Consider the following 21,721-nt stretch of genomic DNA (forward strand, 5'->3'; position numbering starts at 1 on the left):
TACAATGTGTACCACACACTGCTACTGTGCCCAAAATTATTTTCTGGGCTAGATGCAGCTAAAAGTTATTATTAATTTCAAAGCTGGTGGAGCTTGGTATAGATGGCCTAAAACAATGAGTACCACACACTGCTACTATGCCCAAAATTATTTTCCAGGCAAGATGCAGCTAAAAATTATTAGTAATTTGAAAGCTGGTAGAGCTTAGTATAGATGGCCTAATAGAATGAGTACCACACACTGCTAATATGCCCAAAATTATTTTACAGGCAAGATGCAGCTAAAAATTATTATTAATTTTAAAGCTGGTGGAGCTTGGTATAGATGGCCTAACAGAATGAGTACCACACACTGCTACTATGCCCAAAATTATTTTCCGGGCTAGATGTAGCTAAAAATTATTAGTAATTTGAAAGCTGGTGGAGCTTAGTATAGATGGCCTAATAGAATGAGTACCACACACTGATAATATGCCCAAAATTATTTTACAGGCAAGATGCAGCTAAAAATTATTATTAATTTCAAAGCTGGTGGAGCTTGGTATAGATGGCCTAATACAATGAGTACCACACACTGCTACTAAGCCCATAATTATTTTCCGGGCTAGATGCAGGTAAAAATTATTATTAATTTCAAAGCTGGTGGAGCTTGGTATAGATGGCCTTATACAATGAGTACCACACACTGCTACTAAACCCAAAATTATATTCTGGGCAAGATGCAGCTAAAAATTATTATTAATTTCAAAGCTGGTGGAGCTTGGTATAGATGGCCTAATACAATGAGAACCACACACTGCTAATATGCCCAAAATTATTTTCCGGGCTAGATGCAGGTAAAAATTATTATTAATTTCAAAACTGGTGGAGCTTGGTATAGATGGCCTAATACAATGAGTTCCACACACTGCTACTAAGCCCAAAATTATTTTCCGGGCTAGATGCAGCTAAAAATTATTATTAATTTCAAAGCTGGTGGAGCTTGGTATAGATAGCCTAATACAATGAGTACCACACACTGCTACTAAGTCCAAAATTATTTTCTGGGCAAGATGCAGCTAAAAATTATTATTAATTTCAAAGCTGGTGGAGCTTGGTATAGATGGCCTAATACAATGAGTACCACACACTGCTACTATGCCCAAAATTATTTTCCGGGCTAGATGCAGCTAAAAATTATTATTAATTTCAAAGCTAGTGGAGCTTGGTATAGATGGTCTAATACAATGCGTACCACACACTGCTACTATGCCCAAAATTATTTTCCAGGCAAGATGCAGCTAAAAATTATTAGTAATTTGAAAGCTGGTAGAGCTTATCATGGATGGCTTAATAGAATAAGTACCACACACTGCTAATATGCCCAAAATTATTTTACAGGCAAGATGCAACTAAAAATTATTATTAATTTCAAAGCTGATGGAGCTTGGTATAGATGGCCTAATACAATGAGTACCACACACTGCTACTATGCCCAAAATTATTTTCCGGGCTAGATGCAGCTAAAAATTATTAGTAATTTCAAAGCTGGTGGATCTAAGTATAGATGTCCTAATAGAATGAGTACCACACACTGCTAATATGCCCAAAATTATTTTACAGGCAAGATGCAGCTAAAAATTATTATTAATTTCAAAGCTGGTGGAGCTTGGTATAGATGGCCTAATAGAATGAGTACCACACACTGCTACTAAGCCCAAAATTATTTTCCGGGCTAGATGCAGCTAAAAATTATTATTAATTTCAAAGCTGCTGGAGCTTGGTATAGATAGCCTAATACAATGAGTACCACACACTGCTACTAAGTCCAAAATTATTTTCTCGGCAAGATGCAGCTAAAAATTATTATTAATTTCACAGCTGGTGGAGCTTGGTATAGATGGCCTAATACAATGAGTACCACACACTGCTAATATGCCTAAAATTATTTTACAGGCAAGATGCAGCTAAAAATTATAATTAATTTCAAAGCTGGTGTAGCTTGGTATAGATGGCCTAATAGAATGAGTACCACACACTGCTACTAAGCCCAAAATTATTTTCCGGGATAGATGCAGTTAAAAATTACTATTAATTTCAAAGCTGGTGGACCTTGGTATAGATCGCCTAATACAATGAGTACCACACACTGCTACTATGCCCAAAATTATTTTCCAGGCTAGATGCAGCTAAAAATTATTATTAATTTCAATATTGGTGGAGCTTGGTATAGATGGCCTAATAAAATGAGTATCACACACTGCTACTAAGCCCAAAATTATTTTCCGGGCTAGATGCAGCTAAAAATTATTATTAATTTCAAAGCTGCTGGAGCTTGGTATAGATAGCCTAATACAATGAGTACCACACACTGCTACTATGCCCAAAATTATTTTCCAGGCTAGATGCAGCTAAAAGTTATTATTAATTTCAAAGGTTATGGAGCTTGGTATAGATGGCCTAATACAATGAGTACCACACACTGCTACTATGCCCAAAATTATTTTCCAGGCAAGATGCAGCTTAAAATTATTACTAATTTGAAAGCTGGTAGAGCTTAGTATAGATGGCCTAATAGAATGAGTACCACACACTGCTAATATGCCCAAAATTATTTTACAGGCAAGATGCAGCTAAAAATTATTATTAATTTCAAAGCTGGTGGAGCTTGGTATAGATGGCCTAATACAATGAGTACCACACACTGCTACTATGCCCAAAATTATTTTCCGGGCTAGATGCAGCTAAAAATTATTATTAATTTCAAAGCTGGTGGAGCTTGGTATAGATAGCCTAATACAATGAGTACCGCACACTGCTACTAAGTCCAAAATTATTTTCTGGGCAAGATGCAGATAAAAATTATTATTAATTTCAAAGCTTGTGGAGCTTGGTATAGATGGCCTAATACAATACGTACCACACACTGCTACTATGCCCAAAATTATTTTCCAGGCAAGATGCAGCTAAAAATTATTAGTAATTTGAAAGCTGGTAGAGCTTAGTATAGATGGCCTAATAGAATGAGTACCACACACTGCTAATATGCCCAAAATTATTTTACAGGCAAGATGCAGCTAAAAATTATTATTAATTTCAAAGCTGGTGGAGCTTGGTATAGATGGCCTAATACAATGAGTACCACACACTGCTACTAAGCCCAAAATTATTTTCCAGGCTAGATGCAGCTAAAAATTATTATTAATTTCAAAGCTGGTGGAGCTTGGTATAGATGGCCTAATACAATGGGTACCATACACTGCTCCTATGCCCAAAATTATTTTCCGGGCTAGATGCAGCTAAAAATTATTATTAATTTCAATACTGGTGGAGCTTGGTATAGATGGCCTAATACAATGAGTACCACACGCTGCTACTAAGCCCAAAATTATTTTCCGGGCTAGATGCAGCTAAAAATTATTATTAATTTCAAAGCTGGTGGAGCTTGGTATAGACAGCCTAATACAATGAGTACCACACACTGCTACTAAGTCCAAAATTATATTCTGGGCAAGATGCAGCTAAAAATTATTATTAATTTCAAAGCTGGTGGAGCTTGGTATAGATGGCCTAATACAATGAGTACCACACACTGCTACTATGCCCAAAATTATTTTCCGGGCTAGATGCAGCTAAAGATTATTATTAATTTCAAAGCTGTTGCAGCTTGGTATAGATGGCCTAATACAATGCGTCGAACACACTGCTACTATGCCCAAAATTATTTTCCAGACAAGATGCAGCTAAAAATTATTAGCAATTTTAAAGCTGGTAGAGCTTAGTATGGATGGCCTAATAGAATGAGTACCACACACTACTAATATGCCCATAATTATTTTACAGGCAAGATGCAGCTAAAAATTATTATTAATTTCAAAGCTGGTGGAGCTTGGTATAGATGGCCTAATACAATGAGTACCACACACTGCTACTATGCCCAAAATTATTTTCCGGGCTAGATGCAGCTAAAAATTATTTGTAATTTCAAAGCTGGTGGAGCTTAGTATAGATGTCCTAATAGAATGAGTACCACACACTGCTAATATGCCCAAAATTATTTTCTGGGCAATATGCAGCTAAAAATTATTATTAATTTCAAAGCTGGTGGAGCTTGGTATAGATGGCCTAATACAATGAGTATCACACACTGCTACTAAGCCCAAAATTATTTTCCGGGCAAGATACAGCTAAAAATTATTATTAATTTCAAAGCTGGTGGAGCTTGGTATAGATGGCCTAATACAATGAGTACCACACACTGCTACTAAGATCAAAATTATTTTCTGGGCAAGATGCAGCTAAAAATTATTATTAATTTCAAAGCTGGTGGAGCTTGGTATAGATGGCCTAATACAATGAGTACCACACACTGATACTATGCCCAAAATTATTTTCCGGGCTACATGCAGCTAAAAATTATTATTAATTTCAAAGCTGGTGGAGCTTTGTATAGATGGCCTAATACAATGAGTACCACACACTGCTACTATGCCCAAAATTATTTTCCAGGCATGATGCAGCTAAAAATTTTTAGTAATTTGAAAGCTGGTAGAGCTTAGTATAGATGGCCTAATAGAATGAGTACCACACACTGCTACTATGCCCAAAATTATTTTCCGGGCTAGATGCAGCTAAAAATTATTATTAATTTCAAAGCTAGTGGAGCTTGGTATAGATGGTCTAATACAATGCGTACCACACACTGCTACTATGCCCAAAATTATTTTCCAGGCAAGATGCAGCTAAAAATTATTAGTAATTTCAAAGCTGGTGGATCTAAGTATAGATGTCCTAATAGAATGAGTACCACACACTGCTAATATGCCCAAAATTATTTTACAGGCAAGATGCAGCTAAAAATTATTATTAATTTCAAAGCTGGTGGAGCTTGGTATAGATGGCCTAATAGAATGAGTACCACACACTGCTACTAAGCCCAAAATTATTTTCCGGGCTAGATGCAGCTAAAAATTATTATTAATTTCAAAGCTGCTGGAGCTTGGTATAGATAGCCTAATACAATGAGTACCACACACTGCTACTAAGTCCAAAATTATTTTCTGGGCAAGATGCAGCTAAAAATGATTATTAATTTCACAGCTGGTGGAGCTTGGTATAGATGGCCTAATACAATGAGTACCACACACTGCTAATATGCCTAAAATTATTTTACAGGCAAGATGCAGCTAAAAATTATAATTAATTTCAAAGCTGGTGTAGCTTGGTATAGATGGCCTAATAGAATGAGTACCACACACTGCTACTAAGCCCAAAATTATTTTCCGGGATAGATGCAGTTAAAAATTACTATTAATTTCAAAGCTGGTGGACCTTGGTATAGATCGCCTAATACAATGAGTACCACACACTGCTACTATGCCCAAAATTATTTTCCAGGCTAGATGCAGCTAAAAATTATTATTCATTTCAATATTGGTGGAGCTTGGTATAGATGGCCTAATAAAATGAGTACCACACACTTTTACTAAGCCCAAAATTATTTTCCGGGCTAGATGCAGCTAAAAATTATTATTAATTTCAAAGCTGCTGGAGCTTGGTATAGATAGCCTAATGCAATGAGTACCACACACTGCTACTAAGTCCAAAATTATTTTCTGGGCAAGATGCAGCTAAAAATTATTATTAATTTCACAGCTGGTGGAGCTTTGTATAGATGGCCTAATACAATGAGTACCACACACTGCTACTATGCCCAAAATTATTTTCCTGGCTAGATGCAGCTAAAAGTTATTATTAATTTCAAAGGTGGTGGAGCTTGGTATAGATGGCCTAATACAATGAGTACCACACACTGCTACTATGCCCAAAATTATTTTCCAGGCAAGATGCAGCTTAAAATTATTACTAATTTGAAAGCTGGTAGAGCTTAGTATAGATGGCCTAATAGAATGAGTACCACACACTGCTAATATGCCCAAAATTATTTTACAGGCAAGATGCAGCTAAAAATTATTATTAATTTCAAAGCTGGTGGAGCGTGGTATAGATGGCCTAATACAATGAGTACCACACACTGCTACTATGCCCAAAATTATTTTCCGGGCTAGATGCAGCTAAAAATTATTATTAATTTCAAAGCTGGTGGAGCTTGGTATAGATAGCCTAATACAATGAGTACCGCACACTGCTACTAAGTCCAAAATTATTTTCTGGGCAAGATGCAGATAAAAATTATTATTAATTTCAAAGCTTGTGGAGCTTGGTATAGATGGCCTAATACAATACGTACCACACACTGCTACTATGCCCAAAATTATTTTCCAGGCAAGATGCAGCTAAAAATTATTAGTAATTTGAAAGCTGGTAGAGCTTAGTATAGATGGCCTAATAGAATGAGTACCACACACTGCTAATATGCCCAAAATTATTTTACAGGCAAGATGCAGCTAAAAATTATTATTAATTTCAAAGCTGGTGGAGCTTGGTATAGATGGCCTAATACAATGAGTACCACACACTGCTACTAAGCCCAAAATTATTTTCCAGGCTAGATGCAGCTAAAAATTATTATTAATTTCAAAGCTGGTGGAGCTTGGTATAGATGGCCTAATACAATGGGTACCATACACTGCTCCTATGCCCAAAATTATTTTCCGGGCTAGATGCAGCTAAAAATTGTTATTAATTTCAATATTGGTGGAGCTTGGTATAGATGGCCTAATACAATGAGTACCACACACTGCTACTAAGCCCAAAATTATTTTCCGGGCTAGATGCAGCTAAAAATTATTATTAATTTCAAAGCTGCTGGAGCTTGGTATAGATAGCCTAATACAATGAGTACCACACACTGCTACTAAGTCCAAAATTATTTTCTGGGCAAGATGCAGCTAAAAATTATTATTAATTTCACAGCTGGTGGAGCTTTGTATAGATGGCCTAATACAATGAGTACCACACACTGCTACTATGCCCAAAATTATTTTCCTGGCTAGATGCAGCTAAAAGTTATTATTAATTTCAAAGGTGGTGGAGCTTGGTATAGATGGCCTAATACAATGAGTACCACACACTGCTACTATGCCCAAAATTATTTTCCAGGCAAGATGCAGCTTAAAATTATTACTAATTTGAAAGCTGGTAGAGCTTAGTATAGATGGCCTAATAGAATGAGTACCACACACTGCTAATATGCCCAAAATTATTTTACAGGCAAGATGCAGCTAAAAATTATTATTAATTTCAAAGCTGGTGGAGCTTGGTATAGATGGCCTAATACAATGAGTACCACACACTGCTACTATGCCTAAAATTATTTTCCGGGCTAGATGCAGCTAAAAATTATTATTAATTTCAAAGCTGGTGGAGCTTGGTATAGATAGCCTAATACAATGAGTACCGCACACTGCTACTAAGTCCAAAATTATTTTCTGGGCAAGATGCAGATAAAAATTATTATTAATTTCAAAGCTTGTGGAGCTTGGTATAGATGGCCTAATACAATACGTACCACACACTGCTACTATGCCCAAAATTATTTTCCAGGCAAGATGCAGCTAAAAATTATTAGTAATTTGAAAGCTGGTAGAGCTTAGTATAGATGGCCTAATAGAATGAGTACCACACACTGCTAATATGCCCAAAATTATTTTACAGGCAAGATGCAGCTAAAAATTATTATTAATTTCAAAGCTGGTGGAGCTTGGTATAGATGGCCTAATACAATGAGTACCACACACTGCTACTAAGCCCAAAATTATTTTCCAGGCTAGATGCAGCTAAAAATTATTATTAATTTCAAAGCTGGTGGAGCTTGGTATAGATGGCCTAATACAATGGGTACCATACACTGCTCCTATGCCCAAAATTATTTTCCGGGCTAGATGCAGCTAAAAATTATTATTAATTTCAATACTGGTGAAGCTTGGTATAGATGGCCTAATACAATGAGTACCACACGCTGCTACTAAGCCCAAAATTATTTTCCGGGCTAGATGCAGCTAAAAATTATTATTAATTTCAAAGCTGGTGGAGCTTGGTATAGACAGCCTAATACAATGAGTACCACACACTGCTACTAAGTATAAAATTATATTCTGGGCAAGATGCAGCTAAAAATTATTATTAATTTCAAAGCTGGTGGAGCTTGGTATAGATGGCCTAATACAATGAGTACCACACACTGCTACTATGCCCAAAATTATTTTCCGGGCTAGATGCAGCTAAAGATTATTATTAATTTCAAAGCTGTTGCAGATTGGTATAGATGGCCTAATACAATGCGTCGAACACACTGCTACTATGCCCAAAATTATTTTCCAGACAAGATGCAGCTAAAAATTATTAGCAATTTTAAAGCTGGTAGAGCTTAGTATGGATGGCCTAATAGAATGAGTACCACACACTACTAATATGCCCATAATTATTTTACAGGCAAGATGCAGCTAAAAATTATTATTAATTTCAAAGCTGGTGGAGCTTGGTATAGATGGCCTAATACAATGAGTACCACACACTGCTACTATGCCCAAAATTATTTTCCGGGCTAGATGCAGCTAAAAATTATTTGTAATTTCAAAGCTGGTGGAGCTTAGTATAGATGTCCTAATAGAATGAGTACCACACACTGCTAATATGCCCAAAATTATTTTCTGGGCAATATGCAGCTAAAAATTATTATTAATTTCAAAGCTGGTGGAGCTTGGTATAGATGGCCTAATACAATGAGTATCACACACTGCTACTAAGCCCAAAATTATTTTCCGGGCAAGATACAGCTAAAAATTATTATTAATTTCAAAGCTGGTGGAGCTTGGTATAGATGGCCTAATACAATGAGTACCACACACTGCTACTAAGATCAAAATTATTTTCTGGGCAAGATGCAGCTAAAAATTATTATTAATTTCAAAGCTGGTGGAGCTTGGTATAGATGGCCTAATACAATGAGTACCACACACTGATACTATGCCCAAAATTATTTTCCGGGCTACATGCAGCTAAAAATTATTATTAATTTCAAAGCTGGTGGAGCTTTGTATAGATGGCCTAATACAATGAGTACCACACACTGCTACTATGCCCAAAATTATTTTCCAGGCATGATGCAGCTAAAAATTTTTAGTAATTTGAAAGCTGGTAGAGCTTAGTATAGATGGCCTAATAGAATGAGTACCACACACTGCTAATATACCCAAAATTATTTTCCGGGCTAGATGCAGCTAAAGATTATTATTAATTTCAAAGCTGTTGCAGCATGGTATAGATGGCCTAATACAATGCGTAGAACACACTGCTACTATGCCCAAAATTATTTTCCAGACAAGATGCAGCTAAAAATTATTAGTAATTTTAAAGCTGGTAGAGCTTAGTATGGATGGCCTAATAGAATGAGTACCACACACTGCTAATATGCCCATAATTATTTTACAGGCTAGATGCAGCTAAAAATCATTTGTAATTTCAAAGCTGGTGGAGCTTAGTATAGATGTCCTAATAGAATGAGTACCACACACTGCTAATATGCCCAAAATTATTTTCTGGGCAATATGCAGCTAAAAATTATTATTAATTTCAAAGCTGGTGGAGCTTGGTATAGATGGCCTAATACAATGAGTACCACACACTGCTACTAAGATCAAAATTATTTTCTGGGCAAGATGCAGCTAAAAATTATTATTAATTTCAAAGCTGGTGGAGCTTGGTATAGATGGCCTAATACAATGAGTACCACACACTGCTACTATGCCCAAAATTATTTTCCGGGCTACATGCAGATAAAAATTATTATTAATTTCAAAGCTGGTGGAGCTTGGTATAGATGGCCTAATACAATGAGTACCACACACTGCTACTATGCCCAAAATTATTTTCCAGGCATGATGCAGCTAAAAATTTTTAGTAATTTGAAAGCTGGTAGAGCTTAGTATAGATGGCCTAATAGAATGAGCACCACACACTGCTAATATGCCCAAAATTATTTTACAGGCATGATGCAGCTAAAATTTTTTAGCAATTTGAAAGCTGGTGGAGCTTGGTATAGATGGCCTAATACAATGAGTACCACACACTACTACTATGCCCAAAAGGTTTTACTTGGCTAGGTGCAGTAAAAAATTTGTATTACATACATAGGTGGTGTAGCTTGCAACACAGATACACTACTTCACTGACTAACACACACTGCAAGAGGCCCAAAAGGATTTTCTTAGCTAGATTTAGCTAAATGCTGTGAAAAACACCTGCACAGCACTAAAACTGACCTGCCTGGCCAAAAGTGATAGGAACTGATGTAACCTAGCCCACAAAAGGGCTGGAATTACAACTAGTCACTACTCCCAACATATCTGTCTATTTAAGAGCACAGACCTGCCTGCTAAAAGTGCTAGGAACTGCTGTAACCTAGCCCTCAAAAGGGCTGCAATTACAAACAAGTCCCTACTCCCTAAACCTTTCTGTCTATTTAAGAGAAAATTCGCTTGCATTTCAGTTACACAATATAGCGCTAACAGCAGCAGCAGTGCCGTCTAACACTCAGCTGCAGCAGTGAGAAAAAGGTGGCGACGGGAAAAATGACTGGGTCTTATAGGGCAAGGACATGTGACATACACAGCCAATGACACATGCCCTTGCTTGTGTGAAAAAAAGCACTTCGCTCCGTGTGTGCGCTGCTGATAGGCTGACAGACTGCACCTCCCCACTGTAAATGTGGGAAAGAGAAAAAAAAATGGAGATCTTCAATATTTCTGCAGAGATCCATCCCTGCCCCTCCCCCCACCCCGCTGTACACTCAAACTGTGTATTAACATTAATTATCAGCATTACTGTGAAAAAAATCCAGTTATGATTTTGGTGCACAAACAGTAATCGAACCTCACCTCGAACAGGCGGATTTTTTTCAAATCGTTTGGGTTCGTCGAACGGCTCGAACACCGCCCAAAACAGCTCGAATTTGAGATTGGCGAACAGTTCGATTCGAACACTGCTCATCTCTACTCTAGATCATGTTAGAACATTCATGAGCAGAAGATTGGATACATAGTTGAGCATATATAAACCTACGCTCGAGGTTGACATTAGTTAATTACCTTTTCTTGGTTATAATAAGGTTACCACAAAGGGGTTTTAGTAATACATGTTTAAAGTTACTAACAACAATTTTAATAAAGCAATTACATTTTATCAATCTGAACTAAAATTAAGTTAAAGGGATTTTCCCATGAACCAAAGTTAATTTTCATCAATAGATCTTGGAATAATAATATTTTCCACAATTGAATGTATTTAAATAAAATGTTCCTGTGCTGACATAATCTTATAAATGTGCCCCTGCTGTGTACTGTGTAATAGCCGTGTCTGATATACAGGGAACATGGTCTGATCATACCACATCTCCTGGGCAGGGGGAGGAGAAAAAGAGTATACAGACAGTTCAGCAGGGGATCACAGCTGATTCTTGCTTTTAAGCAAAACATTACCTAAAACTGGCAGTGAAATGCTTTACCTCAGAAAAAGAATCAGCTGTGATCCCATGCTGTAATGTCTGTATACTTTTTCTTCCTCCCTGCCCAGGAGATATGGTATGATCAGACCATGTCCCTGTACGGTCAGACACAGCCATTACATCGGGGAACTTTTATAAGATTATCTCAGCACAGGAACATTTTATTTAAACACATCTAATTGTGCAAGATATTATTATACCAAGATCTATTGATGAAAATGAACTTTTGTTCATGGGCAATCCCCTTTAACCTAATTTTATTTCAGCTTAATAAAATGTAATTGCTGTATTAAATTTTTTGTCAGTATATTTAAAACATATTACTAAATAATTTGCTGGAGGGGCACTTCCATAAGGTTACTTCCAAGTAGGGAACATAGAAAAGGTGTGACAAGGGACATATCGAGGGCATGGCCTAAAAAATGAAGGCTAGGAGGCCAGGATATGGGTGAAAAATTTTCAGCCACATCCTATTTACTGCTGTCTCTGACATTCCCAACTGGAACAAATGGAGGGTATATGTGCATGTTCTACTGTTAAATTCAACCAGGGCATTTTAGAGCTTCCATTTCGGTATTGATGTGGCTCCCAGCGATTGGATGGGGGATAACTTCTCACCATTGTGCAAACCCTTTATGACTAAAATATTGAAATTGATATGCAAATTAAGCTGAAGATCTGCAGTTTCTGTTTCTACAGCTCTATCACCTGTCCAGCACAGCCTCCTGCTTGATTGGTGGCCTCTTTGCTGTGTGACTTAATTTAAAGGAGCATTCATTCAAGCAGGAGGCGGAGGCACTGTGAAGGAAATAGAGCTAGAGTGACAGAGTCTTCAGATCTACAGCCTTATTTATATATTAATTCAAGTGCTGATTTCTCAGTAATGGAGGAACTGTCTATCTAGGTATAAGTATTATTGGACTTGTTTTTGAAAGAGTTACATGCGCATAGTTTGAAATGTGAAACCAGATCCCCTTTAAATGTTTGGATTTTGATGAATTTTCTTTTGTATTTAGAAAAAAAAACAATTATTCCTCCTTTTACAAAAAGGATTGCATAAAAAATGAAACAACTCAGTATAGTCGATTGTGACTAAAAAGCACTCCATGTCTAACTGACACTGAATTCAGATTTTTTGTCTCTGGCTTTCAATTGATTTTTTGTGCATTTAAAATGAAGAAAAACATGTGAAATTGTAATTCAAATACAACAGGACAGATGCCAGCTACACTACATCACTGATCAGTCAGTCTGACGCTGTAACTGGCACCTCTGCTATCTCTTTCTCTCTACCAAATGAATCTCTATATTATTCATACACAACTACACTCATCTTCTTCAGTGCTGTAGTTTTACAGCATATTACTGTTTGGAGTATTTGTCCAATGTTTTATAACTTTCACTTCCTATCTGTAGCATGTGATGTGAAAGCTACAACTCATTAACCCAAAGTCCATATGTTTGCACCTGAAGTCATGTGAGCATTCTGTGGCTTATGAAGTCTTCTGCAATGAGTAAAATGCTAGTGGGATTTTTTTTGGCTATTAGCGCAGATCAAAATACAAATTGATGGAATTCACCAGGACCTGTGAATTTCATAAAATTCGATATGATCGAATTGCTTCGCTCACCTCTAGTATTTATTGTTGATTCATATAACTGCATTTAATGGATGGCTGCTCTAATTAATGTGTATGATATTTGTATCCACTTTATAATTTTGCGCTGTAATTGCATTCTATATTTAATGATTTCTCAGGAAAGCTGTAAAAAACACCTGCTTTTGTGGAAAATCCACATGGACAAATTATGAACAGACTTAAAACTGCAACTTAAGCAACAAAATACAGCAACAAGGTTCCTAATGAGGCTTGCTTATGTGTAATTACATATAAGTCAATAAAATTCAAAGTATTTCCCACTTGGTTTTAAGAAGCATTAGCATAAAGGTTTACTATATGTTTAGCTTAAAAGAAGCAAAAATAATCATAGTTAACAAAACTTGTTATTATGTTATTACTTATTTATTATCTATCTTACACAAATGTTATTTTTTTTTTATTTTTTTTTTCTCATATGTGCCCACGATGCAGAAATGCTGCATATTTTTTCCGCTTCTACCTGGCAGGAAAAACGCATGCGGATTTTACATGCGTTTTTCCCGCCAGGTAAAAGCGTTTGTCAAGCGTTTTTGCATGCATTTCTGCATGCGGGTTTTCAAGCGATTTTAGCATCACTTGGAAAAGTGCTTGACAACTTGGTCACACTATATAAATCCATGCAACCGGCAAGGATTTATAGTAGTGTGACCAAGTTAGTTAAAAAAAAAAGAATAAGAATTGTAAAAAATAAAAAAAAAAGATTTTACTTACCTTCCGATGTCCTCCCGTTTTTTTCTCCGCCGCGTCCGGTCTCTTGCACTGCTCGTGGTGGTGTGAAGGACCTGCGGTGATGTCATTCAGTCATGTGTCAGGTCACATGACTCAATGACGTCATGGCAGGTCCTTCACAACAACCGCGACCCATACAGCAGACCAGACGAAGGTGAGAAAACACCGGGAGGACATCGGAAGGTAAGTATAATCTTTATTTTTTATTTTAAATTCTTTTTTTTACAGTTTCTATGGTACCCAGGTCTGGATGAGAGTCTCCTCTCCTCCACACCTGGGTACCATCCGCACATTGAACCGTGATATCCGCTTGTGCACATGTAGTGATGCGGTTGTCACGCGGTCCAATGCAAGTCAATAGCGGCGATTACTCTGCGTGTCTGCAAAATGAATGGACATGCTGCGGATTTTTGAGCGCAGCATAAATGCTGCAGAAAAATCTGCAGCATGGGCATTGACATTGCGGCTTGTCATTGGGGACCATGGGGGACGGATTACTAAGCGTTTCCCAAGCGTTTATTCCGCAGCATAAACGCTTGGAAAATGCTTCGTGGGCAAGCAGCCTTATAGAATGACACAAGACATACATAGTATCACAGCAATGCCTGGTGTTAGTTTTGCTTTCTTACGTTTGTTAGTTGCAGTGATACTTGCTTCAAAATTAATAGAGAATGTGAGAAGTACAATTAGACTTGATAGTGTTAATGTCTTTTTCAGTTTTCAATAGCAGACAAAATGTGTTGCGTGCACCCTTGTTAGAGACCTAACAATGTATTAATCTAAATAACCCATTTAAAATTAACTCTTAATTCAACCTTTTGCTTTATTTCTGGTTAGCTTACTTATACAACTAATTAAATGGGACATTACAAATATAGTGCAATGTGCAAAGTTGTATATGAAAAAGCTGCACGTTAAATTTTCGACTACATTCAAAGCAATTATTTAACATAGTTTCAGAATGTACATCTATGAAATATTTGAAAACTTATTTTCAAATTCCCAAGACTTAAAGGGTTTAAACTAGAAATGAATGAAACTTTTAAAGATTGATTTAATCAGCTATGAAAAATTTTCACAAAAAAATTGAATCTTAATACTGCAAAGCCACATATTGGCCAGAAAATACGTGTATAACACTCTGAGGCCCCCTAGGACTGTATTGAACCCCTTTTCAGAGTATAAAATCAAACACAGCCTCAGTAAGGTCCAAGTGATATCAGTCTATCTGGCTATGGGATAAGAGATTGTAATCTGTGGTAAGCAACAGCCTATTCCACAACACACTGCACACTGGACTTTTTAGGCTACTTAAAGAAGCACTCCTATCAAAGTTTTTATCCTCTTAATTTAGTGCAATCATCATATTATATAGCACAGTGTACTTGCAATTGCTCATTTTGCCTTTCTACCCAGCTAATTATTTTCTCTGGTCTATGTACAAACAGGAATTCTCTTTTCTCTGCAGAAATCATCCCCCTCTTCAACTCTTAACCCAGCTCCTCTGTTCCTCCCCCCGTGACAGGAATGTATAGCCCCAGCAATGGTAGCTCCTGCAGCAATATAGTATAGCACTATAGCACCCAATGATCAGCCTGGAGATTTGTGGTTGGTGTGTCTATGCTGTGGTAGCAACAGCCGCAGACATTGAATGGCAGAGAAATATAACAGGGCAGGCAATGAGATGTAAGGCAGTGTAGAGCAAACAATGACAGCCAAGACATAAGCAAAATAGTATAGCATAAAGCTGCATAAAGCGGTCCTGAGCCAGTATCAGTCTAAGGCCACAGCCCCACTATCAGTATTTGGTCAGTATTCGGTCAGTTTCTATTGTACTCTGTAGTGAATGGTTAACCAGTGCAATAATTGGCACAAGATGGAGGCATCTGTGTAGCGGTGAGAACAGGTTGGATTCTGGAGCTGTTTTTAAGATGCATTTTACATGAGTGAGTTTGTGATTGGATAAAGGGAATATAGGAAAATTCTTTGTCAAATATGACCCTAATACAGCAAGTGTGCTGCTTAAGAATTATGTGACATGCAGAAGTAGTGCTGTTGCTTTAAAAGCATTCAGCAACTATTAGAAGTAACACAAGCACAGGAGACAGGAAGTGTTGTGCTATAGAAGCATCCAGCAACTAGAGGGGTTAACACAGTCACAGGAGAAGGGGAGATTTTTAGCAGAGCCCCAGGGGCATTGTTGGGAAGTTGTTTACTGTCTGGCCAGTGATGAAGAGAAAGGTGGCTTATGATCTGTATCTCACAAAAGGCAAGGGAACAGAATTAAGGTCAGAAGGGAAGCTAAACAAAGGTCAGTTACACTCCCTGAGTTAACAGTGTGGAGTATTATTGGTCAGGAAGATATGGACTGGAAGGAAGCCTGTCATACAGATCATCTCCCTCATCACACCATTCCCCCCTCCATCTCCATGCTGGATAAAGAATGCTGTGTACTATTGAGTCTTTGTGAAGGAAAAGCCTGTGGTTGTGTATGCATTAAAATTGTGCTGTACTGTGTTACTGGATAATAGACTGTGTACTGCTATGCTGCAAAGGAGACTACTGTTATTACTGGAGTCTGTTACTCAAAGAGACATTTGCATTGCACGGGCCTTGCCTCATTAAATGTTACTGTTCTATCATTTATGAAGACTTGTCAGATGTGTCTGGTCAACAACTGAATCTATCGTGTGCCTGAGAGAAGCTGCAGCCTATTCTCGCTCTGAGTAATGGTTCCCCCAGGATTCCAACAAATTCATGTAACCGGTCTCACTCCTATCTGAACTTAGGCGGCGTGATTGTAACAATTATGGTTGAACCACTCAAGGAAATTCCAATATCAGATATAGGTAGGGTAGAAGTTCGATGAAACATGAGAAGCTCAGTTATGGAGAGATTCATTTTCAGATAGAGGGAGGACATGGTGTTAGACACGGCAGATAGACAATCCCTGGTATTTTGTATTAAGGTGGGAATGATGTCTTGAGGAGATGTGTATAATTGGGTATCATCAGCATATATAGGTGATGGTTTGTCTGATTGGTGCAGTAAATAGAGAGAAGAGGAGGAGGCCTAGTACTGAATCTATAGGAACTCAGACAGTGAGGAGAACAGTAAAGGAGAATGAGAGGGAAAATGATACAGTGAAAGTCTGGTCAGACTGGTAGGAGGAGGGGTTAAATATTTTAGTTAGGTGGGTAGTGATCGGCGGGGAGAAAGACTGAAGGAGATGTGAGGGAATAGGGTTATTGGTGCATGTTGTAGGATAAGAAGCAGTGAGGAACCTGGCAACTTCTTCTTTTGTGACAGGTTCAAAGTTGGAAATTTAGGTTGAGCTGATGGAGGGAAGGGGATCCAAGCTCACAGGGAATTGGGCGAATTTGTTCTGACATGATTGTTTGGAAATAAATATCCAGATTGTCAGATTTGAGGTTAGTAAAGATGGTCTGAACTTTAGGGTTCAAGAGCCAGTGAAAAAAATGACGGATATTTCGATCGGTTCATAATTCCAACCAGCTTGACTAAAGTCCCAATTTCAGCTCCTGAAAAACAGCCCGAAAAACAATGCTACATTCAATATACTTCACTGCGGGCATGGTGTTCCATTGGTGATGCGCTTTGTTGACATTGCATTAAACATTTGTTTTGGAATTCTTGCCAAAAAGTTCAAACTTGTTATCATTAGTCCATAACATGTTTTGCCACATGGTTTTCACAATCTTGATGTAGGTTTTGCAAAACATAGCTAGATGTTTTTTTTTGTAAGAAAAGGCTTCCATCTTAACATGGCACCCCACAGACCAGACATATTAAGAATACTGAAGATCATTAATACTTGGAGTACACAACCAGTACTTTCCAGAAATTCCTGCAGCCCTCTTATTGTTGTTGTAGGCCTCTTGGCAGCCCCCCATACCAATTTTCTTCTTATCTTTTCATAAATGTTTTGGCTGACCAGTTTTATGGAATGTCTCTGTTGAGTCAAATTTAAGCCACTTTTTGAGGACCATCTTCACAGTATTATATGGTATATTTAATACCTTGGTATTTTTAAGTACCCTTGAAGACCATCTTCACAGTATTCTATGGTATATATATATGGTATATGGTATATTTAATACCTTGGAATTTTTTTGTACCCTTCTCCTAACTTTCAACAATGAGATACGTTGCTGTTTTGTAAGCTGTTTGCTGACCCTTGCTTTTGCTGTAAAATGTTTCTAAAGAATTGCCAAGAAAATCCTACTATTGCAGCTAAACTTTATATAGTGTTAATTAGAATCACTTTAAATTATGGCAACTTTGTACTCACTACTATTTAAAGGGGATATTCGGGACTTTATAAAAAAAAAAGATGTAGTTGCTAACATATCCCATTATTTTAGTTTCCTTATTTTTAATTTCCTCCCACAAAATTATATCATTTGTATCAAAATGTATTGGTACAGATTATGGGTGACAATAAAAGTAGAAAAAAAATCTGAAATGATCCTTCTAGGTATGATTTTTTTACATGTCAGAAAATGTTGTATTTTAACAGAGATGTGTAGACTTTTTAGGTCTACTGTAACTCACAAGATGCTTATATGTGTAACGTGGCACGGGGAGGTAGCCATGTGTGCGGTACCCGTCTTCCATGCCCTGGTGCACTTCATAAAAATGGGAGTCCTTGCTTTTTGTGTGCTCATTTTACCTGGGTGATACTTCTCTGCAGATTGCATGGTGCCACTATATCGGGCAGGCCAGGACTATATGTTAGAGGACAAATTGAGGGAGACCAAAGTCCAAAAATAAACTTCTTTTTACTGAACATGAACTTAATAAGAACTATGTACATCAGATATTAGGCACATTTTTTCACAAAGATTTATATTGAATTGAGCTGACATGGGCACTTCTTGGTTACATTTAATGAAACTTTATTTCTCTTGCACTTTACACTCATGACAATACAGCAAATGATTATGGGAGATTCCGTCTTCACTTGTGAGGGCCACATGGGTCAAGGTGTAATGCTACAGTCGCTCACAGCTACTCTCAGTTCCCAACTGACTAATGAGGACCCCACTGCTTTAGGTATGTAGGTACGACTCCTCACTAGAACTTTGAAAGTCCACTTTTATCCATAGGAGAGTTTAAGTCACAATATGGTTACAATTGCTTTTTTTTAATACAGACAATTGAGTTCCCTTTTACTGTAGATAACTGTCCACTAAAGTCCTGCTGATACAATTCCTTCTCATTCAATCCCCTTTAAGTGGACCTTCTACTTCTCCTGGCTTAAGTTCTGTACCATTTAGGTAGTATCCCTGGCCTTAGTTCCAATCTGTTAAATATCTCCATCAAATATCTATGTCAAATATCTCTTCATGTTTCTTTGGTCCTTAGAACGTATTATCTCATGTCCAGTGGTCCTCCCTCATCGCACACAATACACTATAACATGTCATTCTGCCAACTATCAGACCTTATGTTTTTCTCTGCTGAACATTGGGCTCTAACTCCCTCACTATCAGGAAGTCTTTTTCCATCTTCCCATATTGCCCCTCCCATTCTGGGGTAGTCCCAGCTGTTAACTCTATCTATTTCCCAACTAAGTGCATGCAAATTGTCAAACAGCAAAAATCGCATTTAAACAATTCAATGCATTATATCACAACATATATCTTCAATGGGGGGTGTGCGCAGCACCCCCACTTCTTTACACATGTACTAGTCATCACTACAATGAATTGAACTTTTAGGTGTTGTGAGTCTCCTTTACCAACAGAGCAGACCACAGAAAAATCAGAATTTGCTCTAAATCATCTTTTAGCTGCATGCTGCATGCACTGTGTATCACTCAGGCTAATACCCTTCACCTCTGATGACATTGCTTCCTCGACAACCATCTTGTTCCTAAGTATAGTCCACTACAGAATCATTATTATCATCATCGTATCCTGGATTCGGCTGACAGTTGATATTTTATAGGCAATTCCCTCAGCACTTTGTCCCTCCCACTTACTGACTGATTTCCACCTCCAGATATGCCCTGACTCAGAGTATCACTACTACTATCACCATGCATTACAGAGTCAGCAACACAGCTTGACATTAGAATCCTGCTCTCCATCTCCTCTGACCTCATGTCATCTGAGTACAAACGTTGATTGTTTATCTCTATCAATAATTAGACTGGAAGAAGTTATTCCAGTGCAGCATCTTGTTTTTTCCTCAGGATGCTTTGGGTTAGTGGACTAATAAACAGAAAATAAATGATTGTCATTGATTGAATTGAAATTCCACTATTTACAACATTGTGTTATGTATTAGGCGGAGGAGCTGGATTGAGAGGCGTAATGGCTCAAGCTGATGTGTACAATAATTTTAAATTATAATTTTTATTTAAAGGGAATCTCTCATTTGACCTATCTAAACTATTAACATGGCAATACAGGTTATAAAATGCTGAAAAAAGCCATCCCTGTGTGCCTCATATTAAATGCCTTGTTGTAGAGAAATAATTTTTTATCATTTTATACAAATTATCTCTTCCAGGCTATCGGGAGGACGCTGCCTGGAAGATAACTCTACCTCCAGAGCTTATTTTACATTAAGGGGGAGTTACCAGTGTGATGTGTAATGGCCGCTCTCTGCTGTCCTGATCTCACTGCAGAGCTGAGTGTGATTATAAGGCCACAGCCCCACTATCAGTATTTGGTGAGTTTTCGGTCAGTATTTTTTCTCAGCAGCGGGAGCAAAAAGCACGTGAGGAACAATCAGAGAAAAGTTATAATAGAAACAAGTGCACCAATTCTGCATTTAACACTCATGGTTTTGGCTCCCACTCCTGAGAAAAAATACTGACCGAATACTGACCAAATACTGATAGTGGGGCTGCATCTGCAGGTTCCTCTCAGCTTAAGCTTCCATCTCACAGGCAGACAGGGTTGCAAAATTGTTACAATACAGCAGCGCTCAGAGAGAAGCAAAAAATATTTTTGCAAGAAGACAAATTTCAGTTCTCCTGTTCTGTGTTAGTTTTATGTCCCAAACTGGTAACTCCTCTTTTATTTAAAATAATTTCTGGAGGTGGAGTTATCATTCAGGCAACATCTTCCCTATAGCCTAGAAGAAGTCATTTACATAAAGTGATAAAAGATGATTTATCAACAAAGCATCCTATATGAAGCATACAGGTAAGACTTTTTCAGCAGTCTATTGTAGTGTCGGCGCCTCTGCCTCCTGCAAGGCAGAGACGCCGATCCCCTCACTGCCGCAGTCCCGGTCCGATGTCCTCCAGTTCCCCTGCTGCTTCTGACCGGGGTGCGCGCATCACGTGTAGCTTTGTGGGCACTGTACTTAGGGCGCGTAAATGCTTCCTCCCTCTTAAAGGGGCCCCGCGCCATCCTTAAGAGTCCCCGGCCAATGGCCGGAGGACTACTCCTATATTAAGCATCTCCTCCAAAATGGAGGTGCCTGTGCTAGTTTGTTGTTTGTGTGATAACACTCTCCTCAGTCCTCAGGTCCCAGTGCCCGCCAGCCTGTCTATCAGCCGTGCCCGCCAGCGTGTCTATCAGCCGTGCCTGCCAGCCTATCAGCTGTGCCCGCCAGCGTGACTATCAGCCGTGCCCGCCTGCTGGTCTATCAGCCATACCCGCCAGCCTGACTATCAGCCGTGCCCGCCTTCCTGGCCTGCTGAAACCCTACTGGCCATATGTGGACGTCTTCGATAAAAAGGAGGCAGAGACACTACCACCTCGTAGGCCGTATGATTGCCCGATCGAACTAATACCTGGTGCTTCACCTCCTCGCGGGCGAATCTACCCCTTGTCGCTGGCCGAAACCCGTGCTATGTCTGAATACATTGAAGAGAATCTTGCCAGGGGATTTATCCAGAAATCCAC

The sequence above is a fragment of the Phyllobates terribilis genome, unplaced genomic scaffold (genome assembly GCF_046119375.1).
Source record: "Phyllobates terribilis strain yellow unplaced genomic scaffold, ASM4611937v1 Scaffold_2__4_contigs__length_985480577, whole genome shotgun sequence".
NCBI lineage: Eukaryota > Metazoa > Chordata > Amphibia > Anura > Dendrobatidae > Phyllobates > Phyllobates terribilis.